A 26,291-nucleotide genomic window follows, 5' to 3' on the forward strand; every position below is an offset into this window, starting at 1 on the left:
ATGAGGCAAGAAAAGTTCAGTCTCTTGCTAAAAAGTGATGGAATGTGGATTTGAACCCACTCGGTCCTGCTTCTTCCTCTCTCACCCCTCACGTGTCTAGTATTTCTGTTCATGTGTGTTACGGCTTCTCCCAGTCATCCTCAATTCACTAAAATACTCAGCACAATACTATGCACATAATAGGAACTCCATGAATATTTTCCAAATAAAAGAATCACCAGGAGCAATAATAGTGGTTTGATCTTCCACCAGGAAGAGTGACTGCAGAAAGCCTGGGCAGCGGTGCTGAGAGTTTAGTAGAGGCTCCATAGCTACCTCCTTTTCTTTCGACCATGATTAAAGATTAGGAGACAGGCTTAGGAAAGTTGCCCCAGGAAATGTTTGCAAGAAAGAAGACACAGGTGGTACTCATGAGCTGAGAAGCTGCCAAACCTGGTACCTCCCATGAGATGCTAGTGAGTTACCTTGTTTTGAACCTACTCACTGATTTCTTTTCTATGTGTGTGTGTACGTATACATTTATATGTCAAAGGTCAACTTTGTTCCCATAATTGTGCTAGCCTCCTAGGTACTCTGTTAATGGGCAGCAGTCCCAGTGAAATGGTCCCTATCAGCCCACAGAGTGAACATTTCTGGATTAGCCCAGAAGTTCTGAACTCTACGCATAGGGCTTCTAAGTTATATGTTGTGAGCAAAGTTGCCACTCAGGGATGGGATTTAAAAGATTATCTGGCAAAACCTGGATTGCCAAATGAGAATTCTGGAGATGGGGAATGAGGATTAGGTAATGGGTAAAAGGGGAATGAAGGCAAGAGGAAGTACAAAAGATCAGATTCAGACCTAAAAGTGTGGTCTTAGAGCCACTTGGGAGTGTCATTTTTTTCTGAAATTTTTTCTGAAATTTTTCATTTTTCCTTTGGTTTCAATATTGTCGCCATCACTTTTGTCCTTTGGCTATGAAAAGACTTTCTTTGTTCTATTACAGAATTCAACAGAGGCCTCTTTTGCTCAAATGGAGGGAAGGATCCCATCACATTCCCCAAAAGAATATCCTAAGTGTGAGAGAAAGTACATTGCCCACCTCTCTGAATTTTGGTGAGGACAGTGTTCAGAAGGAGCACAGGTTCTCCAGAGCTCCAAACAGATCTGGGAAGGGAGTAGACCAGTAAATAGTGGGCATAAATCAGGACAGACTTGGTTTTGCTGCCTAAACAAACAACACCCCGAAATCTTAGTGACTTAAAGTCTGCATGTCTGAGAGACTCTCCCAGGACGCTGTCCTCCATGTGATGACTCAGTATCCCATCTCAGTGTCAACATGTACTTCCACAATTGCCACAGTAGGGGAAGAGAGAGAAGGGTTGTACCCTAGCAATTAAGTGCTTCCCCCAAGAAATGGCACCCATCACTTCTGCTCTCATGGCCAAGCAGTCATACATCCAAGCCCAGCTGCAAGAAGGTGGGAAGTACAGACCTCCTCTGTATTTGGAAGAGAAGGAGAACTAGATATTAGTGAACACTTATAATGCCTGCCACATAATGCTATAGCCAGTGAGCTGGCACATATCTCCTTCTTTCACACTCATGCCTTGTATATACCTTTCCTTTAGATCACCCAGCACATATTGAAGACTTATGGGTTAGTGTTGAGGAAAGAAAACCAAATAGTTTTCTTGTCTACAGGCATTTTTGTCTACAGGCAACCATTTTGAAAGAGGTGTAGCCACAGAAAACCAGTTAACTCTAGGTACTTTCCCCATGGAGCTATCAGACACTAATAACTCCAGGAAAGGCTAAGGGGTTAAAGAGAGTCATGGCCTGATTTCAGTAATACATCTAAGATGGAACAACTAATTTTGAGTTGCCCAGAACCATCATGCTTCTTCATATGAAAGAACTTCTGGAAATGTGCCCTTTCTCTTCCATTCCTCCTCTTATTACCAGACATGATTCAAATTCCCTCTAAACCCTGTGACTTTTCCAGAAAGCAGCTCTCCCAGCAGAGAGAGAGAGAGAGAGAGAGAGAGAGAGGAGAAGAAAAAAAAAACTTTCCCTTATTATTCTTCCAATAATGAATTCCTGCTCTGAGTGGGCTGTTTCCATGTGTTTTCAGTCAAGTGCTGATGGCAGCCTTGCCGGGGGACATTTCCAACAGGCTGTGGACATAATAGATGGGGTTTCATATTGACAAGGGCTGCTCTCAGCTTTCCTTCCAGTTTAGCCCTCCTAAGCCCTGAAATTGGAGATGAGAAATGATTCACGAGATCTCACTAGTGAACCAACATGGCTGGACACCTCTTTGCTCCTTTTAAGTAGGTAAAAAGTCATGGTTTTAAAGCTTCCTTCTAAGAGATTTGTAGGCTTGGATCTTAGTAACTTTACAAGGACTTAACTTTCTCAGACAAGCCCACTTTTTGTAGATGGCAAGACCTCCTTTCTTCAGGATTCAAACATAGTCTTGGCCTACCCCGACATCATAAGAACAAAGGGAGAATTTAGGACATACTATTTCCTGCCTGCCTAAAACCTCATCTCAAGTACACAAGATGCTTCCAAATAAGGAATGGCAGTAGCCATGTTTGCTAAGGGAAAGCAAAAGTCCCCAAAGCAAAAGTCTTCAGGTAATTCAGTTTCAGCTTACCTACATGGAACTCATACAAACTGTTATAGTTGGGCTCTCTTCATTGAGAGAGTCTCAGTTACCTCAGTTAAAAAAGAAAAGGTATATTTAAGGGTATAGATGGCCTGGGATTGGAAAGCCTTTAGGAGCAGAAGCAGCCCTGGGGACTTATTAGCTCAGAGTCTCTGCTTCCCTCTGTATTTCTGCCTGAGGTACCCTCTCCCAACAGACATACTCTACAGACTGTAATTCTGCTTAGGAAAGACTTCAACTTGCATGTGGCTCATCCTGGGCTCTTAAGCTCCCCCATATATACCTCAGCCTTTCAACTTCAGTTCCCATTGGCTTTTTTCCTTGGTATTCCTAGTTGAAATTCCTAAGAGACAATCTCATTGGCTCAGGCTTGCCTTACTGTTCTGTCCCAGATAACATCATTGGTCGTTAGCCAGCCAGTCAGCTGTGGGCTGAGGGAAGAGCTATAAATGTAGCTACCTAATAGCAGAAGGTGGGGGCATGGCAGCTTCCTTTAGAGGATCTGTGAGGGGGCAAGGACTGGATGGGCCCTAGTGTGCTCTTTGAACCCTTAACAGGAGTGCTGCAAGGATACTCATTCTCTCTCGCTTCTTCCTTCCCCCCGCCCCACCCCCCGGCCCTTGTCTCATCACTGTAGACCTAATCTCCAGTCACAGCCTAAACCCCCATTACTTCTCATCCCCCAACACCTGATCCAGTATCCGGCTTCTCAGCCTGTTGAAGTGCCCAATCACAGAGGTGTAGGACTAGTGAGTGGGAAGAAAGATCTCTTAAAATGTATTTGAGAATATATGGAAGACTGTGGAAGGTGTGGAAGGAGGAATGAAAATAAAACCCTTTCTTACTTAGCTAAAGAAAAACCTGTTCCCATCGTGGAACCAAAGTACCTTTCTTCTTCTGATCTTTGGAACAATTTCCCTTTTCCCAAAATCAAACGTCAGTAGAAACATGAGAAACTTCCATGGAGGGACCCCGATGGAGCAGAGCAGGAAGACAGTCTAGCTGTGCTAATCTTGAAGAGCTTTTTTCTGACCCCTGCAAGGATCCTTAGTTCCCATCCCAGCCGCGTGCATTTCCCTAGGCCCCCCGCCCTCGGGCTTCATGGAGCCCTGGTCCCATATTCTTGAATCTCAAGTCCCAAGCAATTTACTTTCAAACTAAGGTTTAGAACACAAGGGGTGGAGTCTGTGTAGATAAGGTCTTTGCCGATTGTGTTCTCCCAAGATGTCCAAAGCTCTTCAGTGGTGGCATTTTTCACAAACCTACGTGATATTTTTGGAGGCTTGGTCTTGTGTGGCGTTGCCCTGGTTTAAGTGAGTCAGAGCAATTATGCTTTGAATTCACACATCAAGGAGAGGACTAGGAGGAAAATTGAATTATGCCTTTTATTCCTTAGAGACCATTGCCTTTATGCTTCATCAGAGGGTTAAAAGGCCAACCCCAAACATCTACATTCAAATTTCAGTATCTCTGTATTCTTTTCAGTGGAAGTGAGGCTAGAAGTGAATTAGAGGCAAGTCTAAACAACCCTGTATTTCCCTGCCCTTTACTGAGCTCTGGGTATGCCAGTTTGGATCAAATCATTCATCAAACCTCGTTCAAACTCTTATCTACTGACTAAAATTGCAGTGTTTCTAGGAGCCTATGCTGGTGAGGAAGGTAGTTCTGATGATGTTTCTAAACCTGCTGCTGTGGGATTCTAGAGCCAGTTCCTCTGGATTACTTCCAGATCTCTGTTCATTCCATTTAGAATCTGAGGTTGAAATCTATTGCCATTGTCTGTCCCCTGGGATCTGAAAACCCATCTGGGGTTTGTCCAGCCTCTCTCTCCAATACCACCGTCCAACTGCACAGTCATTACCAGTCCAACAGCTTGAAAGCTGATGCAAATGTGGAGCATAAGCCATTTTGGCTTTCTCCCAGTCCTCTGGGCCCTTCTGGGGTTAATCAGCAACCACCTATCTTTGTGTTAATAACAGAAGTCTCTCTAACTAGAACACCTGGAGGAAACCCATAGGAAGGCTTAAGATGAAGCCAATTTTACAGTAATTGTTCTGACCATCACTGTTTAAACTGGACTCAGACTGTCCAGAAAAAAACCCAGCTTGCTAAAACCAGCCAACTAGCTCTCAATGTTCCTTAAGCCACTTTAGGTTTTACTAATACTTTCCATGTCTACATCACCGCTCCAGAGTCTCCTTATGCTTGCACTTCAGGCAATATCTCCCTATTTCAGGTACATGAGATTTAGTGAAGTGTCCTGACTGCATCTCACTGACAGAATTCTTTAGTGGCATCTTCCCAGCACTTTCCCCACGCTCCCAGCCCATTCTGATGGTTGTGTTTACACCAGTGGAGGAATAATAGACCTTCTTAACTGGGATTTCTGACAACTTCTCTTAGTAACTAACCCAAATGGCTTTGGCTGTCAGGTAATTATGTAGGGGGAAAAAAAGATGGGGGCTTGGTAGGTGGAAGGGTAAGCGGAGGACACGTGAAAAATAGTTTCCTGCTGTATTTGTCTCCTAAGGCTGCCATCACAGAATACCACAGAATAGTTTAAAGAACAGAAATGTATTTTCTCATAGTTCTGGAGACTGGAAGTCTAAGATCAAGGTGACAGTCAGTTTGGTTTCTCCTGAGACCTCTCTCTCTCTTGGATTTGCAGAGGCCCTTTCTCACTTTGTCTTCACGTGGTCCTTCATATGTGTGCACTCCTAGTGTCTCTTCCTCTTCTTATGACACCAGCTTTCTTGGATTAGGATTCTGTTCTTATGACCTCATTTAACCCTAATTACCTCCCTTTAAAGGCCCATCTCCAGGCACATTCATATTGGGAGTTAGGACTTGAACATACGAATTTGGTGGTATGGGGTGGGGGGTTGGACACAGTTCAGTCCATTACAGCCGCCATAACTTTTCCTCAACAGATCATCTCCCATCCTCTGACGCTGCCCTTCTGAGTGGGAGAAGAGTAGATATTGACCAAGAAATGGCAGATGTGACTCTGTACAGTGAGTTTGAGAATGGCTAAGCTAGGTAGGGAGGGTGCCTAAGACAGGCAGAGCCAAAAGATGGACATTTGGAAACATTAAGAGATGGCTGGGTGGATAGACAGATGGGTGAATATATGACTTAGGTAGTATGTTGATGCCACCAGGGTGGACATTGCATTCTACTTCCTTGGGGTTGTAGATTTTTACAGCGCAGTGGTTACAAACTCAAATGCTCATGTTAGACAGGAAACAGAGCTGCAAAAAGAGGCCAGGTGCAATAACAGGGAGTAGTGGGGAATGTGACAAACTGGAAAGAGTGTGCCCTACCTAAAGGGGCAGTATATACTCAGTTCCATCCAGCCAATTATTACCTCGTGGGATGCCAGCCTAAAGTTGCCAGCATGTCTGATTTTTCAAGGGAACAAGAAATCTGGATTTTCAGATGAAGTCTTTCTTTAAATAAATCTTTAAATTATGGCAATTAATTCAAAAATTGTAAAATGCTGTGTGGGCCAAATCAGCACATTTGCAGTCTGAGTGAACCCTGGAGGCTGCCAGATTTCCACTCTCGGACTACTGGAAAGACATCTGTAATGTCATCACATGAGGATGTAGGTATTTAAGAGCTCATGAGTACACTGCTTGGGTTCAAATTTCAGCCCACTTCTTACTAGCTTTACAATCTTGAGCAAGTTACACACGTAACTCCGAGTTGTCATAACAATAAAATTAGTTAATACATATAGGTGCCCAGAACAATTCCTGCTGCCTCATAAGAAAACAGAAACTGAGCCAGCATTATTAGGTAGTGACACCAAACCTTTTGGTTTCCTCATTTGTAAAATGGGGACAACCTATCCCCCAGGGGAAAAGAGAATATGTATGATGGGCTTACAAACGTGTGCACGTTGCTGAGAAATTCACCAGGTACTTCTTTTGTAACTGTACCTGTAAGTGAGGCTCAGTCTTGCTCAACGCCAGGCTGGGATCCCTATAAAGAAGAGGATAGCATTAACTAGAACCAGTCCTTTTTTTTTTTTTTTTTTTCTTCCAAGGATTATTTGGCTATTTTGCTATTCTTAGCATTTGGTGAGTTTTTCTTTCTTTTTTTTTTTATTGTGAATTTTTAAACATTCATAAAAGCAGAGAAAATAGCATAATGAACACTCAAGTACCCTTATCTAGATTCAATCATTGTTAACATTTGCTGTGTTCGTTTCATCTTGGTGAGTGTTCCTTTCAGGGGTGGGATGTGGCAGTACAGAAAGGGAATGGAATGAGGCATAGTGGTACCAAATGGGAGAGCTCAGGGCTTTCCCCACCTCAGGGATGGATGCCATATTGTTGCAAGAAAGCAAGACCCAGTTAGATATAGATGGTTCCCTTTTGGATAGGACCCCTGAAAAGGGATTTTTGTGCAGGATAATTTGTTATAGATCATACACTGTTACCGCCTTAAAGTGATGTAAACTGGGACACAAATCCTTTTATTATTTATAAGACTTTCATTTATTATTATTTCTAAGGTTTTATTTTTTTTTGTAAACAAGAATGTTTTCATGTATTGCTCACGAAATTGAAAAGCAAAAAATTTTAGAGAGTTTCCATGTGGAAATGTCTCCTGTCATAAAGAATTCAGGAGTTGAAACTGGTAGATCGGTGAGAAACCCGGTAAAATCTCAGTGATAAAAATAAATGTTGGTCGCTAAAAATGAAAGGTTTTAGGAGCAAAAACACTCAGATACAAAGAAAGTATATGCCAATTATAGACGGCCCTTTCTGTTAAAGCATTTAAAAGAATCTAAGACATATTGCCCCATTTCTCAGCATTAGCTTTTACTGCATTTGAATGCACAGTCTTCTCCCTGGAAAGGATGTCTTACTATGTGAAAGCAACTAAACTTTGCTTTAAAATTCTATTATTCAGACCCTTCATTAATTTAAGCTGACATTCCTTCTCAATCGGGGCCAATCATCAAAGCTTTATTGTATTGAGAACCTTGAATTCAGCAACAAAGAGTGTGGGTTTGGAAGGACGCGCTAGGAGGGGGGAGGGCAGAGAGCTCCCAAGGCCCAAAGAAGGGAGGGGAGAGGAGGAAGACAGCGGGAGGGAGAGTGATAGGGAAAGACTGGAGTCCTGAGAAGCAAAGGGAGGACAGAGGAGTTAGAAAAGCGGAGATACACTGGGGCGGGGGACGGGGGTGGGGGTGGGTGGGGGGTGGATTTGGGGGGTGGATAGTGGAGGGAAGGGGAGATGGGCTTGGAGGGTCTATGCTGCAAATCTGTCCCTTGAGCCTCTGCCCATCAACCTGCAACTTTGCCTTCACAAAGTTTTCTCCAGAGGAAAGGTAAAAAAGGAGACAGGGAACAGAAGAAGAGAAAGCATTTCCTTTTCTTCCTTCATCCTGGTGCCTCTTGAATCTTCTGCGCTAGTGCCCTGCGCAGCAACAGGGTGCCTGGCAGGAAGTCTGCCCCACCCTGCAGGCCTGGGGTCTAGTCATGTCTGGCCCAGTTCCTTCTGCACCCCAGCCCCCCAGCAGTGCTCTGTCTTCCTTTCTGGCATGATTTACTGTGGACTACATGATGTGGGATGTACTAAGTAGAATGTATTGGGTTCATTGTTAAGGCATAGGGCAAGGAAGGAGCTTTTGAAATGTGAGGACATTACAAGCTTTTCTTGAGAATCCGTGATTTATAAACAGAGTAGAATAAAATTTGTAAGGTGAACTTTAGAGCCTAAGGGACAACTGAGCTTTTTAAATGTGTAACTTTAATAAATAAAATACTAATTTTGAAAAACCAAATAAACCCAGGTGGCCTTTTGTCTGCACTGAAACAGTTCTCAAGGACACAAGGAACTCAGCTGGACACTGGAGTGGACAGCCAGCCCCTGATGTCCAGCAACCCATCAGAGACCAAGTCATGGGAGGCTGTAGGTCTTCATTCCCCAGCCCACCACATTCCAGTGTGTGCCCTCAAAGAACCCCAGTGACCTCCCTGAGTCATAATTTCCCAATGTGTAAAATGGGCATAGAAATAATCTGCCCAGTTTTCACCCCAGGGGGCCATGGGGATGACCATGTGATGCATGTGGATGGTTTTCCAACCTTCACCAGGGGTCTGATCTTGGGTTAATGCAATGACCCATTCTCCAGTTATAAGACCTAAATTAGATCATGCTATTCCTCCATTCAAAACTCTGAAGTGACTCCCTTTTCACTCGGACTGAAAGCAAAGTCTATCCCCTGTCCCTTAGAGCTCAGTGTGCCCACCAGCACCTGCCATGTTATCTCTTGTTACTTCCCCTGCTCACCTGCTATGGCCACCCCATTCTCCATGTTATTCCTCCTGTCACCAAGCACTCTTCACCTCACTGACTTTGGACTTTGAACTCTTTGAGAGAATCATATTCCCCAGACAGTCCCATAGCTGATGTCCTCATCTCCTTTCCCGGATATTGGCATACCTCCCTTACCTCTCTAACTTTTTGCCAAAATGTCACCTGTCCATGAGACCTAGTCTGTGTAAATTGCAGCCTACTCTCCTTACCCCCATCCTGTTCCACTTTTCCTTTCCCAAAGCACTCATCACCATGCAACATAATAAATAACTCATTTTTTTTTTTTACCATTCACGGTGTGTCTTCTCTGCTACAAGATGAGCTCTGGAGACCAGGCATCTTTGATTTGTTCACCGAATGCCCCAGGCACCAGAGCAGTGTCAAGCACATTAAGGACACTCAATAAATAGGTTGGATCTTTCTTAGAGGTCCAGGATATAAAACCAACTAAAGAAGGACTACTCTAGTTGAAGAGAATATGAGCTCAAAATCTCTCCTCACATCCCTGCAGGCTCTCCATGGAATAGCTCTTGCTCCAATGAACAAATTTGAAAACTGCTGACATTTGTTCTAATACGTAGAGTCACTTTTGAAGCTAGAAAGTGCGGTGTAATGTCAGGCTCAAACTCTTTGTGCACAGCAGGTGCCCCATTGGTAGGGGGCAGGGTACAGACCCCAGGACTGGATCCTTGCTGTTATTCAGGTCTCAGCTCCACCATCACCACTCAGCAAAGCCTTGCCCATCTACCCTCTCTTCATTCTGCACAGCATGACTAGTAATTTTAGCCTGGAAAAAAAAAATTTAATGTTTATTTATTTATTTATTTATTTTGAAAGGGGGTGGGGGGGCAGAGAGAGGAGAGGGAAAATCCCAAGCAGGCTGTGCCCTGTCAGCACCGAGTCTGACGTGGGGCTCCATCCCACAAACCATGAGATCATGACCTGAGTCAAAATCAAGAATCGGACACTTAACTGACTGAGCCACCCAGGCACCCCTGGGCTGGAAATAATTTGTAAGGACTTTGTTGAGCAGCTACTATATGTTAGGCAGTGTCTGTACTCAGTTCACTCCATAAGCCATCTCCTGAAACAGTCTGCCCTTTCACCCTTGTCTCTCCAGCCTCTGATCCCAGGCCTGGCACAAATAAGGATGATCAATAAATGATCAGTTATTTCCTCAACAACCCTCTGAGGCAGGTACCATTAACACCATCTTATAAGTGAGGGACCAAAGTTCAGGTTTAGCTAGCTTGTTTAATGTCATAAAACATTAGACATGTGCATTAGACTAGTGCATGTCAGAGCAAGGATTTCAGTTCTACTCAGACAAGCTCCAATCACTCTGGTTCTGAGAGGGAATTCAGGTTAGACCATCTGCTTCCCTCAAGCAGATCTGTCTCCTGGCCACACCAGAAAATGAGGGAAGGGGTATTTCTTTTCTTTGTGGCTTTCTCTCCTCCACCTGGGCACATCTCCTCCCTTCTTTCAGTTAGCTCACCTGGAGGGGTCTCCTGCCACCTTTTGATTAATGGGCCTGCCTTTCCCACCCTCCCTGGCTGGGTAACCTCAGAGTTAACAGTGGTTCATCTTGAATTACAAATGGAGTTCTGAAAGACATTGCAATTTTCTGCTTACAATCTCCCTAGAATTCAAATTCTTTGTGAAGGTCATTTGCTTATGAGTAGAATGATGGATTCATCAACTCTCCCTTTAAGAGATATCTGGATGGTGTCTTCTGGTGTCCCCCTGCCCCTTCCCAAACTGGCCCTAGTTAGTTCATTTAATGTAGCTAGAATTCCCCCCAAGGACCCCCACTCAGTTTCCACTCTGGTCACTTAACTAAGGAAAAGCTCTAATCATGTTGTCTCATTACATAAACAGAAATCATTTATAACCAGCATGTTCATTGTGCCTTCCACATATCCACTCTTAGCTGTGATTTTCTTTCTTAGCCATTCTTAGCATGCCAGCTATTTATACCATATAGGGGCAAAGCAACTTTGTATATGCCCAGAACTATTTTATCTGAGAAGCAGCCTCTGAGTCTCCAGCACCCAGAACTTTAGCCCCAGGAGAAAGCATCTCCATAAATCTGATGTTTAATGCCAGATTAAAATCTCTCTTGGAAGCTTTTGAGTTCATTTCAGAGTTGCCTGTGGAGACAATGATTAACTATAGATGTCATGCAGGTTTTCATTTTCCAGGTGCTTTTTATTTCATCCAGAACCAACAGTGTCCTTTAGAATCTGCTACTCCCTCTCAGATCCTCTTTCTGTAGGTTTTATGTTCAAAGACTCTGGGTCGGAGAAGCTCAAGGTTGAGTTGAATATCTGAAATGACCAATTCCACCAATGCTCCATTAGTAAAAGGCTGGCATCGTTCTCCAGTTGTGTGGGACTTCCCTGTGTACTGGAGGACATTTGTGCTTCCTGCCTCATTCACAGAATGTGAAGTGCCTGTAAGAACCAGAGGTGCCTGTAGGCAATATTCCAAGTACCTCTAATTGGAAGCACCAGTGACAGTATCTCGGAAAGATGGTGAACTGGGAGCAGATACCATTGAGTTCTGCCACTGATGAGGGGGTGTGCCTATCCCCAGGGCTTCTCCGGTTCCAGTGCACATTGCTTCCTACTCTTGTTGCCTTCAATGACCTATGTTTGCTTTCAAATCTGGTCTTGCTAAATATTATTTTAATCTCTGATTTCTTCCATATAAAACTGGGCAGGAAGGAGAGGAGGAAATATCCTCGTAAGGAGGGTTCTGTTCTCTGGAATCACTTTGGACTCTTTTTCAAGTTAATGATTGAGAGAGTTTACTAGATGGAAGTTCCCAAGCCCAGCAATTAGAGCCTGGGATAAAAGAGATAGAAACAGGGACAGAAACAAATAGAATCACCAGGACCCAAACATTGGGCTGCAGCCAGGGTGTCTCCTCTCAACTGCACCCCACATCAGTCCTGACTTGCTTGTAGATCCCCAAGTTCTACTTCTCTCCTGCCCCACAATTTCTAGAAAAACTGCAAGGTAAATGGCCAGAGTCAGGACCTTCTAGTAGAGCAGGGATTCTATAACTCTCCAGACCCCGCAAGAGTGTGACTATCTATAAGGAACCATCATCCAGAAAGGCAGTCAGATGGCTGTGTCTGTTCTTTTTGTCCCGCTTCTTATTTCTCTTGGGCATGATTAACCACACATGCCAACGCCCCAGCTCACGGGCTGCCTATTCCTACGGCCCGCCTGCCTGCCTGTCTTGCTGGGGCTGTGTCCATGCAGCTCTCAGCATATCCTGTTTGTTCAGTCCCCTTTGTCTCCCACTGGAGCAACAGGGAGAAAGGATTCCTCTGAGCCCCTTGGATTTGGGCTTTGAAATCAGATCCTGGCACACCTGATTACACTCAATAGCTGGAAATGGTAAGGATGTCCGATGGGCAGAGGGCTCTTGTTTTAAGCTCTGCACACCAGGAAGGCAGGGGCTGGGTCTCCTCGGGGCTGCACTGGAGGGGGCAGGATGCTCTGGCAGGAAAAGCAAACAGTGTAGCTGAAGGGAAATTCACTTGAAAAAGAACTCGGGGCAGTGTCCATCAGGGGGCATGTAAGCTGTCCCTGAGGACACAAAATGGGGCTTAAACTCATTCCTCTTTCCTCACACCTCCCTGGTTGGGAAGCATTCGGTTCCAGTAACCACACGCCCAAGGGCTGGGAGAGTCAAGCTCTCTGTCCTGCTTTTTCTGTAGAGGTGTTGCCTCTGAGACCTTGGCAAAGGGAATAAAAAAACAGCAACTTACAAGCCATGACACTGGGAAGGAAGCTAAGAAGCTCCTCAGCCTCCACGCACCATGAGCTTTCCCACAGAGATTGAAAAGTCATTAGGAAAATTCCACACGTACAAAAGGCATAAAGAGCACCCTTGCACCAGCACCCAGCTTAAGAAATGAGATGTTACCAATGCAGAGGTGCCTGGGTGGCTCAGTTGGTTGAGCACATCTGACTCTTGATTTCAGCTCAGGTCATGATCCTAGCGTTGTGAGATCAAGACCCAATTTAGTCTCGGAGCTCAGCGTGGAGCCTACTTAAGATATTCTCTCTCTCTCTCTCTCTCTCTCCCTCTCTCTCTCTCTCTCTCTCTCTCTCTCTCTCCCCCCCCTTCCTCTGCCCCTCTCTGCCCCCTCTCTAAAATTTAAAAAAAGATTAATTTGAGAGAGAGAGAGAGAGAGAGAGAGAGAGAGAGAGAGAGAAATGTTACCAATGAAGTTAAAGCCTTGGGGGTCCTCCCTGAACCCATCCTCTACCCCACCTCTCCAGCAACAACCTCTCAGTCACTCCAGTCCTTTCCTACATGTTCCAGGGGTGTGTGTGCAGCCCTCTTTGTGATAATCACGTGCCACATTTCCCAGATACACCACTCCTTTTTCATGCCTTTAGCCCAATGTGGCTGCTTTGCTTTACTGGCCTGCGATGCTAGTCCCCTGTCTCACTCTTCCTTCCACTGTGGGCTCAGATGTCACTAACCTGGGGGCTCTTCCTATCGCCTGAGGCACTGATTCTTGGAGCTCCACGGCCCTCAGCCCTCGTCTGAGCACTTGCACTATTGCCATGACGCCCGCAGTGTGCCCACCCCACTTCCACACGGGGCTGCAGATGCTATATAGACAAACACTGGTCCCCTGTGGCTCCTCCAGCCAGTGACCTGGCCCATTGCCTGCTGGCAATGGAGTTGTCAGTTGAGTGAGTGAATGAGTGGGTGCCCAAATGAATGACAACTCAGCTATCAGACTTCCAACTTTCTTTCCCAGTTAAATGGGGAAGTCCCCATGGCCCCAGTGCCTTTTATAGGGGCATTTTCCTCCTCTAAGCTCCAAATCTTCTCTCTTCTGGAAGCACAACACTGAAAGGTCTCTTCTTCACATTCCTCAAATGAAGTTGGAACAAATATAATGGGAGTGTAAACTTTATTCCCCATAACTTCAACAAACAATAGTTTCAAAGAGAACCCTGGGTGGGCTTCATGTAGGTCTTGAACATCTTTTTCTAGGTGTCTTGTCACTTGTGTTCTTTGTCTTCTTGCAGCCTGTAGAAATCCTTAAAGACAGGAAAATGTACAAACCTATTAATCTTGCTTAGAAAATCCACTTTACCGCCACAGAAACAAAATATTGGGAAACAACAGTCTGGCTATTAAGGTGTTCTCACCCACACCCATTGTTCTCTGCTAAAACATTTGGTTGTTGCTGTGTAGACTCAGCTTTAGTCATGGAATTTTAGAGGATGTGCCTCAGAAGTGGGATCAAGAGCAAGCTTGACAGTAATCTGCACCGTAAGCCCATTTGGTGCCCTGGCACTGAGAATGGGCACCCAAGTCTGCCCAGGAAGGACATGAGAAGTGAGAGCGAGGCCAAGGTCTGGGTTGTGTGCATGCAGCACAAAGGTCAAATTTTCTTTTATGTTTGTTTGTTTGTTTGTTTTTACATGTGTAATTTTTATCAAGGTGAAATTCACATAACATAAAACATATTGAAGTAAACAATGCATGGGAGCCTGGGTAGCTCGGTCAGTTAAGCGTCTGACTCTTGGTTTCAACTCAGGTCATGATTTCACAGTTGGTGAGTTTGAGCCCCACGCTGGGCTCTGTGCTGACAACATAGTGCCTGCTTGGGATTCTCTCTCTGCCCCTCCCTGGCTTGCTCTCTCTCTCTCAAAAAATAAATAAACATAAATAATTTTTTAAATGTGATTTAAAAAAAAAGTAAATAATTCAGAGGCAATGAGTACATTCACGGTATTGTGCAACCACCATTGATACCTAACATTTTTACCACCCCTAAAGGAAACCCTATACCCATTAGTCAATACTCCCCAATCCCCCCTCCCCTCAGCTCCTAGAAACTACCAGTCTGTGCTCTGTCTCTATGGATTTACCTATTCTGGATATTTCACGTAAATAAAATCATACAGTATGTGACCTTTTGAGTCTGGCTTCTTTCACTAGCGTATTTACGAGGTTCGCCCATAGTGTAGCACAGTTCAGTACTTCACCCTTTCACTGGCTGAGTACTATTCTGTTGTACGAATATACTGCATTTTGCTTATCCATTCACCAACGGTGGCTATTTGGGCTGTTTGCCCCTTTTGGCTACTGTGAATAGTGTTGCTATGAACTTGTGTGTACATGTATTTATTTGAGTAACTGTTTTCTGTTCTTTCGGGTATATACATAGGGGTAGAATTGCTGGATCATAGAGTAAATCTAGGTTTAACTCTTTAGGACTTACCATACTGTTTTCCTCAGTAGCTAAATCATTTTACATTCCCACCAGCTATGTACAAGCACAGGTAAGTGTTTATCCTTATGGGAGTTATATTCTAAAGTAGCCTCGAGCTCAATGGCTGTGTTGTGTGCACACATACTCTATAAGTGGAGATAGAAATTTTGCACAGGGGTAAAGGAGAAGGTGGAGCCCTCAGTAGACAAGTTGAGGGATGTTGAGAGGAACAGTGGACTTTACCTGTCTCCTTCCCATGCTATCCTTAGCTAAGCAAGGAACAGGCTATTTACTGTCTATCATCTCTTCACTTCTTTCCAGTTAGTTTTCACAACTACCCTGTTCTCAAGCCTTAGGGTCGTATTGACTGTCCACCTTTAGCCAGATTTCAGTAACCATGTGGGATTCTCTTAGTACGTGATCCAGTGTTTAGAGCTCCCATTTTTGTGAAAGTTGAACTTGACACATGCCACCCATTACCATCTGGGAGCCAGAAATGGGAGGAACACCTTTAAAGAGAAAGCTACAAAAGCAAAGTTATTCATCGTAACTGTGCAGGAGAAAGACAAGATCATCAACAGAACCCCACTGAGTTAGGGCTTTCTTCTCTCACAGTCTGGTGGCTGAAAGCATCAGCAATTTGGAAGGAAGGCCTTCCCGAGAGAGAGGCCTATGAATCCCTAGGACAATGTCCTTTCTGTTAACCATGGATCTTTATGGCTGAACATGGGCTAAAAGAGGAAGTCGAGAAGGGGGGGCTCGGAGAGGGGGAGCATGGCCCTGAGAAGGGAGCACAACCAGAGAAGGCTTTTAAGAAAAGAGAGTAGGGTCTCCTGGTCATTTTCTGTGAATGTGCAGCTTTGGGAGGATAACAAGGAGAAGAGAAGGGGAAGGGCGTGAGCACTGGGAGAATTAATGCTTCCAGTGGGCTTGGCAGGAAGGAGGATCAACACACTATTTGGAAGTAGGTCTTTGCAGCTCACTCATAAGCCTTTGGGGGCACAAGGGGCTTTGAAATACCAATGTATCTGGCTGAGAATAGGAAGCCTTGAGATGTAATTCTGATTTGAGCCCTGCCATTGAACACAAGGATGTCTCAGTTTTCCAGAGGGTAAGAGGAGGTTGTCTTCACATTCTTCCAATAAATAAGAGAATGAACAACCAGATTATCTCTTGAAAATGGACCATGCCCCTTTCTTGGGGATAAGTGGAAAACCAGTGGTGTCAACATGGAAATGAGTGATTGTCCTCACCAGCCACAAGTGAGAGCTTTTGTCTTGACTTTTTAATCATAATCCAACAGGACATTTTGTAGGGTAAATGGATGTAGTGGGCTAAATGGTGGCTCCCCAGAAGATATGTCCACATCCTAACCCCTGGAACCTGTGAATGCAACCTTCTTTGGAATAGGGTCTTTGCAGATGTAATTAAGTTAAGGATCTTGAGATAAGATCCTCTGGGTTACCCAGGTGGCCTCTAATCCAATGACAAGTATCCTTATAAGACACATGCAAAGGAGAGACACGTGAAAAAGAGGAGGCCATTTGAGCACAGAGGCAGAGTCTGGAGTTATGCAGCCCCAAGTCAAGGAATGCCTGGAGCCTCCAGAAGCTGGAAGAAGCAGGGACGTGTTCTCCTCAAACCTTCAGGGGGATCATGGCCCTGCCGACATCTTGATTTGGGCTTCTGGCTTCCAGAACTGAGGTGGCATAAATTTCTGTTGTTTTAAGACACCACATTTGTGACAGTTTGTTGCAGCCACCTTAGGAAACTAATACAATGGGGTTGTATAGAAAGATGATATGACAAGGGAGAGAGAGAATCTAGAAAACCAAGTTCACTGCCTGGATTTGCTGCTAATGTCTGAGGCAAATTTTGTCAACTTTGTGTTACAGGTAAGTTTCCTCCTGTGTTTCCTCCTGTGTTTGCTTTTCATGGCTGAGAGGAGGACCCATAACTTACTTGAGGGTGCTACTCAGGATTGGAGGAGGTTGGGTCAGACCCTCACACAAGTTCAAAATGGCGGTAATAGTAATGACCACATTCTATAGAACATTTAACACATGCTACGTAATTTACATACATTATTTCATTTGGTCCTCAGAACAATTCTACGAGGGTAGTATTCTCATCCCCATCTTACAGATGCATAAACCGAGGCTCTGAGAGGTGACATAGCCTGTTCAAGGCCATTCGGGGAATGATGGTGGCACCAGACCTGTGCTGAATCCATAGCATTACAGAAGATTCAAGCCTCACAAAGACAGTTGATGCAGCACCCCCACAGCATCCCACAGTGCCCTGCTGGCTGATGAGAAAGGTCTGTTTATTTTCTAAATATTAGCACCAATGACACTACAGTTTGGACGAGGATCTGGTTAGACCCTGCCAACAGCAGCTGGATGGCAAAACATCCACAGTCCAGGAAAATCTAGACATAATTGATACTGATCAAGATCCTCTTGGCCCCACGGCTCTGAGCCTTCCTCCCCCCTCAGCCATGCTGGGGGGTGGGGGGAAGAGATGAAACCCCTAATCAAGTGGTCTCTCCTGTGTGAGAACCTGGACAGTCCACAAAAAGAACCCATCAGGTATAACTCTCTTCCCCAGCCACGAGAAGGGAGGAAGCTGGTTGGAGAGAAAGGTTCTGATAAAGCCCTGTCCTGGGCAGACTGACACTGGGGCCCTCTCTTTGTCAGGATGGTCTCAGGCAGGCCCTACACCTGGAGTCCCTGTGCCTTTCACAGAGTCACAGAGTTTAGGAGAGATCTGAATTGACCTCCTTCTTGCAGCCGCTTAGGCTGGGGTGTGGCTAATGGGGCAGCTTCCCTGTCCTTCCAGCATTCTGAGTCGGAGTGAGTGCAGGAGCAGGGAGGCGACCCGAGGGCCTGCCAGATTTCCTCCCACGCAGACCTCTGTGCAAGATAAAGTCAGGAGAGGCTGTGCCACAGGACAACAGCATAATAAATCCCCTCCGGCCTCCTCCGGGGCTCATTGTTCTATTGCAGCAGTTGTTTTGAGTATGATCAAAAGGAAGGAAGAGCACTGTGCTATCAGACTGGGGAAGAAGGATGCTCTCCTGACCGCTCCTGTTGCCCTTGGCCACCCTCGTTTTAAATATGAGGAAACCGAAGGGCAAATTGCAGCCTAACCCCAGCCGCGTGTGAGGCTCAGCCAGCCACTCCGAGGCCCCCTGGACCTCTGGTGAGGCAGCAATCCTGTCCAGACTTGCTGACAGCCACCTGGGTTACCCTGGCCTTGTCCTTTCGCCCTGGGCAGGGGGCCGGGAGGCCCTGGCTGAGGGTTAGCGGCAGTGTGGGGAGGGCGCTGGAAGTGGGCCCTGGAGTGGCTGCTCAGCTGTTGTTTACCCCTTGGGCTGAGAACTGAGGCCATTAGGCCACAGCCATTGGAAATCACAGGCCAGAAAAGGAATTCCCGAATCTGGCTGGCCTGGTGCCTATGGCTCAAGACAGCGAATACCTCAGGTTCTTGGGAAGGTGGTATCTTCAGGACTCACGGCCTTTCCTACACAGGGCCAAGTCCGGGCTTGGGCACAGGTGGTACGCACCTCAGCCCCCAAGGCTGGATTCCTGCAGGGAACTGGAGCAGAAAGCATCGGCTTCCTTGAGGCGGGAAGGGTGGAGCTGAGGGTTCCTCCCGAAGACTGCAGGCTCGGGGAGCCCTTTGCTTCTCCCCAATGTCTGCCCTGCCTGACGCCCAGAGTCTGATTCACCAGGTGCCCGGTCACCTTTGTCTGGGCTAGAGGCCACGTCTGAGCCATCAAAGGCACCTCAATGGGGGAGGATGTCAATGTGCTTCCTCAACCAGAAAGGTGGTTTGAGTTCGGCCGAAGCAGCCCAAGCAAACAAGCAGAAGCCTGTCAATTGAAAGATGGGGGCTGCTGGGAGATCACACGACAACAAAATGAGAACCATTATCAGTCTCGTCCCAGCCTGAAGGAGGGAGAGCCTTTGAAGCCACAGACAGGCTGAACAGAACTTTCCACCTGAGAGGCGCTGGAGGTGGGAGGTCAGGCTGCACCCAGCCCCCACAAAAACTGATCAAAGCCTGCTGCAGAGGGAGGGGCCTGCAGCTGCAGCCCTGCTCCCCCCACGGGCCGCCCAAGGCTTTCTGAATGCAACTGGGCGGCTCTTTCGGGGGGCCTGTGGGAAAACCCGGCACAGATGCACTGTAGCCAACCCCCCCAGAGCTGCTGGGACAGGGGAAATAACCCCCTCAGTGGTCCTGAAAAGAAGAGGGAGGGAATCAAAGCACATGGAAAATGCTAAGACCACCCACCTGATGAGCGCCTACCTTTTGGGGAAACAATAACTCCTGGCTTCCCAGGCGCACTTCTGAAAGAACAAACAGACTGAACAGGCTGCCTCAAAGCTCCGTGCACAGAGGGATTTGTGGGACGCCCGGCCCCTCATAAGCATCGGAAGCTTAATTTGAAGTGTGTTGGCCTCTCGGTGCTATTCAGGGTCTCCTAACATCCACTCTCCTCCCTGGCAACCTGAGAAACAACAAGAAGCCTCATTCAGGGCACGACAGGGTCCTGTGGGGATGCCCTTAGTGCACTTCTCTCAGACTGGACAGTGCTATCTGCCAGGGAACATTCTAGTGTCATCTTCCACGCTGGACCCGGGGCATGAGGGAATTGATGAAAAGGCTCTGCCTTGAATGCGGTGTTGGTCCTGCCTGGACTGGACAGCCTCAGCCCACCCTGCTGGCCTCGTGCCCCTTCCCTCCTGCCTGGAGCTCGCCTTCTGTGGACGGGCACTTCATGGAGCCCACGAAGAGGCTGCAACAAAGCAAAGCCATTTCCACTGTGCTCTCCTTCTCAAAAGGATGGGAAAGTTCTTTTCTTCTCCTTCCTGGGAAAGGATTTGAAGGGAGGGTGGAGGGGGATACTAATGTGGAGGCCTGAGAGGTATTTATGTAGAGAGGGAATGTATGGAGGAAATGGGTTGCCCAGGAGCACTGGGGGAAACCGAGATGAGAAAGTTCCAGAACTGCTGGTTTAACCAGCTGGCATTCTTTCCAAGATATGGGTGAGCAAGGACTAGACAGAGGGCCTCAGGGAGGAGAAAAACAGAAATGAGGGGAGAGGCATTTCCTCTCCCCCTCCTCCAGAGGCCAGATCCTAAAGAGGCGGGTGGCCAGCCAGGAATGGCTAACCGGCCACCCACTACTCACTGTGAGATTTATATCTTTGTATTACTTTGCCCCGAGCGATAGATGGGATCATCTCCATTTTACAGGTGACAAAACAGAGATTCGAAGAATTGACCAAGGCTTTCCGAAGGGCACATGGAACTGCCAGGCTGGAACTCAGTCCTCAGGTGGCCTGGCTCCAGAGTTCATAACCTTTCCCTGCTCTTCCCAGGCCTGCCCGGCCTCTCGGGGCCAGGCACGTGTTAGCAGGGGCTCAGGCAACTCTTCGTTAGGTTGAACGGAACTGAGCAGCCGAACACTCGCTGGCCTCTTTCGACCTGACTGAGAGGAATCCTTTTGAGGGTCCGGGTTATGGAAAGAAATTCTCTGAGGCACCAAATAAAATCCTGCTCTGAGGTGCAAGGAGGTCTTTTTTGAAATTAATACCTAATAAAGTTTACACAGACCCCCAAAAGGAAAAACAGAAGGGAACTGGAACAATAAAAAAGCAGAGTAGGTAGATTATAAAACTTCAGAGTGTTGTCTTTCATCCAGGAAGCACAAAGCGTTCACAGGCTCTAATTACATCTTCGTCCCCATGGCCCTTTCTGAAGTTGGTAGGCACATGCATGTTAACAGTACCTCTCATTTTAGGCATGGATGGATTTGGGTACCGAAAGCTTTAGCACTTCTCCCCGAGGCAAACAGAACATGGCCGCATTCCCCCAAACCTGTGTCTGATGCTACCTCCAGCTGTTTCCTGACTCAGCAAATAAAACCAAGTTTTTTGGGGAGGTTTGAGGGGGTAGGGGAGAGGTTTGAGTGGCTCAACGGTCTAGGAATAAGGGGGGCAGAGCTGAGGAATTAGACCTCACTTTGGCCTGCATACAGTATAGATTCCCCCTTTGTTCACCCACATGCTCATTCTTCAATTTAGGCACGTGTTCATTCATTGTGTTCATCAGTGGGTGCTAACAGTCACGGAGGCCTGGGCCGGGCCACTCACGTTAGGTGGTGCCATGCTGGACAGTAAGCACCTCCGATGATGGAGATGGGAAGACAGTGTCTGGGCTGACACCCACCTGTGGGAATTGGGGGGGAAATTGCTCCTGGTGGACACAGTGGATGTTGAGGTTCAGACAGCTAGGGATGCTAAAGAGAACTTAATTGCAAGGGAGTAATATTTTGTTTGTTTGTTTGTTTGTTTTGTTTTTGTTTTTTGCTGGTTCACATCCAACCGTCTCATTTCTTGGCTTTAATAATATAATAATAATAATTGCACATGGCTTTTTAATGGCTCGCCACTGCTAAACAAATTTCTTCACTAGACCCTGAAGCCCTTTCATAGTATGACTCCATCTGGGACCCCAATCTTACTTCCTGTTCCTCTTCTAACCTCTGTGTAGTGATTCTCAATTTCTGGGCTGTAGACCTATGGGCAGGGGCATGGAGTTTCAGGAAGGTATAACTCTGTGCACCATGCCAAATATGGGCTGCATCCCAAATCAATAGTATGCAAAAAGCTAATTTGAAAGAGTTGTCAATGTCTAGCAGTTCTTTGTCATTATGTGTGTTCTTGGGTACTAAAGTTCAACAATTATTATAAGAAAGGGCCTGCGTTATGGTAATGGTTTTCAAAGTGGGGTCCAAGGATCCCCTCAGAGAGTCCCTGAAATAGAGCTGGGGGAAGGATCAGGATGGAGCCCAAGCAGATGGGACCACCCCCACCCCACCCTCCAACACACAACTAACTCATCCCCTCCCCTTGCAACCAGAGCATCTCTGCTTTTATAACTTTTGCATACTGGCCTTTCTGGTAAGATTTTACTTGAAAAAAGGACTCCGCTGGGGAATAGAGTAGGGTGGAGTTTACAAGCAGTGGCTGAGGACAAAGTACATGTACCTCTAGCTTGCAACTTGCTAGTGTCCAGGGGAGTAGTGAGAACTCTGTCACAGCCCTGCATGGGCCTACCATGAGTAAATTGTGGTGTGTAAATGGTACAAGGGAAGCCATTCCCTCTGTCCAGACCCACCGAGGAAGCGCCCCAGGTTAGTTAGTTTGTTAGATGCATTAAGTCCATCTGGCTCTTGGACATAAAAGATGAAGTTGCACTTTAGCCAGTCCTATTGTCAATGCAAAAAGTGTCCCTTTTCCTCATGTAATGTGCCATTTACCACTGTCCAGGGAGGGAAGGGAAACCCCCTACATACCAGCTCTCCTTGTGTGTCAAAGTTCCCAGTGGGGTAGTGGTCACTTGGGCCTATTTTCATCCCTGAATTTGTTGTTCATTGGGCTGGTGCCTCCCACCCAGGCCTTTGGACCACATGGCTTGCCCTCAGGTACCTTGGGCCAATAAGAGGTGGCAAAGCAGAACCCTGAGAGAGGACTTCTGGAAATTCTTCAACTGAGCCTCTATCTTCTTAGCCTGGTTTCAGAGCAAAAAATAAAGAAATGCCCAAGCATTCCAGAACAGTGCTCATTAGCATGTGAGACTCAGGCAGGAGACTGGAAGGGATGCCTTTGTCCCTGCTTTTCACTCTGCTGTCCACACATACCTGTAAAAGCCGCCTTCCGAACACGCAGACTTGGGGTAAATGCTACAAAAGGGATGGCAGAACTCTCTTTTATGAACACCCCGTCAGAGACACAAGAGAAACAATGGCAAGCAGACCCAGGCCTGTCATGGCTATGACTGAGACGATTGGAATGTGTGTGTGTGTGTGTGTGTGTGTGTGTGTGTGTGTGTGTGTGTATGCACATACACATGTACACATTTCAGACTATAAATATGGCTCTGAGTTCCTGTGTGCTGGGGGTAGGCTGAGGGGGCAAAAAGTTATGTGTGTGTCAGAGGGTTTCAGTGAGCACCCACACACCTAGATGCTCAAATTTATAGAGGGGGCTAGTGGGAAACTAAGGGAAAGTTTTCAGATTGGGAGAGTGTCTGTAAATGAGCACAGACATCTGCTCATGTGCGTTGGGGGAAACAGGGGAAATTTTGTGTTTGGGTGTATACACATGCATGGCATGTGTGCATGCATTCAAGTGTGCAAAGGGGAAGCTGAAAGAAAGTTTCGAGAGTCTGTAAAAATTCTCAGTTAGAAGAATATCTGGCAACTCCCCATACCACAGGTTGGTACACATTCAGTGCTTGTGAAGTTCATTTCCTGTATTAGTTACCAGGCCTTGTTTATACAGGACACAAAATACGATTTAGAGCAAAAAACTCCAGGTATCAGAGGTGAATTGAGGGACAGTGTGTTTCAAGAGGGTGGGGAAGCAGAGTGGAAGGGGGGCGGTCACTGCCCTGTGTCTTTTGAAGGACCAATGAAACCAATTTTCAATATCAATCCATAATTCCCACCCTTATATTCTTTGGAGAGAGAGAGAAGGTAGAGATCTAATTTTAAAATTCTGTCCTTCATTGCTCTGAAGCCATTTTAGCGCCCAGTCTGCTCATCCAATAGCAGCTGGACATTCTTGTGTGTTTATGTGTTTTTAAGCTTGTCTGGCTTGTTCCCCTCTGAGCTTTAGTTTGTGAGCCTGGCCCCAGGAAGTGTTTATGAGTTTTTTCACTGTGCTTTCCTCTGACTTGCTTTGGTTTGATGGCACAGAAGGGTAAAGCTTGACTTAAGCACTCTGTTCTTTGTTTGAGGGCCCCAGATCATATGGGGTCCTCAGGCTGGCATCCACAGTGAAGTTGGACGGTTTGACCCAACACCACCATGGCAAGCATATGAGCCGACATTTCTGAACGCCTCAGTATGGGGAGAAACCGCACTCTACAAACAAACTCCTTGGCATGCGACCTCCTCAGAGTTATCTTGCCAGTATATTCATCCATGTGACACCCAGCTCATAATAAATGCTCAGGGTCTGCTAATTAACCATGGTGCATTCTATTCTAATCAAGGGCCATGAAGCCATTATCAGGGTCAACAGAGCCAACATTGCTCTTCAGCACAGAGCAGGACTTTGTTGGATCAAGTGTCCTGAACACACGTGGGACTCTGATGCACCCGTGTGAGAGTCATGAGCCTCTCTCTGCTCTTGCTCCAGTCTAGACTCAAGGAAGGAGTGTTAAAATCTGGGTTTGGGGTTCTGTAAGGCAGAAAGCCTGATCCTATCAGGAAACCAAGTCTAGACAAAACAGAGCTTCGAAGATCACACCCACTCTTTGCTGGTGGAAGCAAAGAGTGCCAATCAGGGGTTATGTTAGGGAGCCTCATTGGGAGGCAGAAGCCAGAGGAGCCATACCTTGTCCTCTCTCAGGCCAAGGTCTAAGCCCTGCTTGAGGCTGTTTCTGAGCACAGAGCTCCTATGGTGGGGGGACCCAAAGATGCTAATGGGGTCATTTCCCAGGCTTTTCCCTGGTCCAGTGCAGGACTTCAGTTGTTTATTGTGATAGAGTTTGCTTTTTACTCCATCCCTGCTCTGTTGGTATCCTTCATCACCTTCAGGCAATTCACAATATCTCATCCCTAAGAAACCTCTGAACAATAGCAGGACTCTAGAGATTGGGACCCGTGACTCCTCAGTGAGTTCTGAATCTCCTTTGAAGCCATGCCTAAAGTTCAGGGAGAAGCTTGCCAAGGAAAAAGGCCTTGAGACAGCAGTGGAGATGGGGACAGTAAGGTACAGAGCATTATCCTTTATAGGACCTCTCAGCTGGGGGACTTTACATAGAGTTAACACTCTATGCAAGCTAGTGTAGCACTCTGTTGATCTGTGATTCCATTTAAGGCCCAACACAGCCCCCTTCCAGAGTGTTCCAGGCAACTGTGGTCGCAGCCTAGGAGATGTCCTTTCTTGGCTGGAAGTGCCTCCACCTGGAGCCGGGCCTGGCCCTGAAGGAAACAGGCTCCTGTGGGAAGAGATCTGCACTTGCCCCTCCTGCTCCAAGGCAGCAGCTTTCTGGGTGTCATCCGTTTGCCTGCCAAGACTAGTCCCTGGGGGGGATGCTGATTTTTCAGGTTTCCCTGCCTGTCCCCGCAATAACCCCAGCAATTACTTGCCCCCCTAACAGCCTTGGAAGGGGGCCTGATTGCATTTCCAGACAGCAGCATTTGCATCAGGAGCTCTTCACTCAGGTTTCCTTACAGAGGGGTTTGCTTTCAGGGAAGGGTGGGGTTCCTCTCCTCTGTCCTCCCCAGTAACCCCTCATACCCCTCCATCACTGTGCCTGTAATAGGATCATAATCCACCCCTTCCTCGTGTCTTTCCCTGCTAGCCTGGATGACCCTGAGGGCTGTCTTCTAGGCACACTGGTGAGTGGCGGGCAGCCTGGGGTCCTTATTGAATGAGGGTCATCTAGGGCCCAGAAGGCCTGCACTGAGTACCCCAACACTCACTAGCCATTGGGCTTTAGATAAAGGTGCTTTTCAAGGGGTCTGGCCTGAGTCTCCTCCCCATCCACTGATACTCAATGCTATATTCCTTTAATCTAAAATATGAAATTGTAGTTCTCTGAGCCTCTCAATGGATCATTTGTAGAGCCATACATGAAAAAACTTTATAAAATGGCCAGTACAACATATATAAGGAGTGGTGTTATGTTAAAGCCCCCCAGCTCCCTTCATTACCATCATCCGATGAACGGAAGATCTTTCTGTGACTCGGAGGCCTGGTTCTTCCTATCTGTGCTGTTTCCCACGTGACCTTCAGTGAGTTGCTTTCTCTCAATGACTCTTTTTTCACCTGTGAAATGGAAGTACAGAATTGTCAGGACAAATACTTTGGACACTTAACTGAGTGGCATGATTGTTGGTATTGTTCTTTACGGCCATTGTTTAAATGACATAGAGCCACTTTCCTGAAGAGCTATGTTTAGAAGGAACTAGACCTCAGATGTGGGATGTGGGATGTGGGAACAGATCCTAAGTCTG

At 46.5% G+C, this 26,291-nt stretch overlaps 1 protein-coding gene and 1 long non-coding RNA gene across 7 annotated transcripts in view; one reads left to right on the forward strand and one right to left on the reverse strand.

Annotated features, from left to right (window-relative positions):
- Positions 1-26,291, forward strand: part of RAD51B (RAD51 paralog B) — a 640,680-nt gene that overhangs the window by 574,313 nt on the left and 40,076 nt on the right. The window lies entirely within an intron of this gene.
- On the reverse strand, positions 13,921-26,100 carry LOC109268275 (uncharacterized). Its single transcript, XR_002080552.2, has 2 exons — positions 25,989-26,100; positions 13,921-14,067 (listed from the first exon to the last, which is right to left on the reverse strand). It is a non-coding gene; the product is annotated as an uncharacterized LOC109268275 (long non-coding RNA).

This window comes from Panthera pardus, unplaced genomic scaffold, assembly GCF_024362965.1.
Source record: "Panthera pardus isolate Hobbes unplaced genomic scaffold, ASM2436296v1 HiC_scaffold_24, whole genome shotgun sequence".
Lineage (NCBI taxonomy): Eukaryota > Metazoa > Chordata > Mammalia > Carnivora > Felidae > Panthera > Panthera pardus.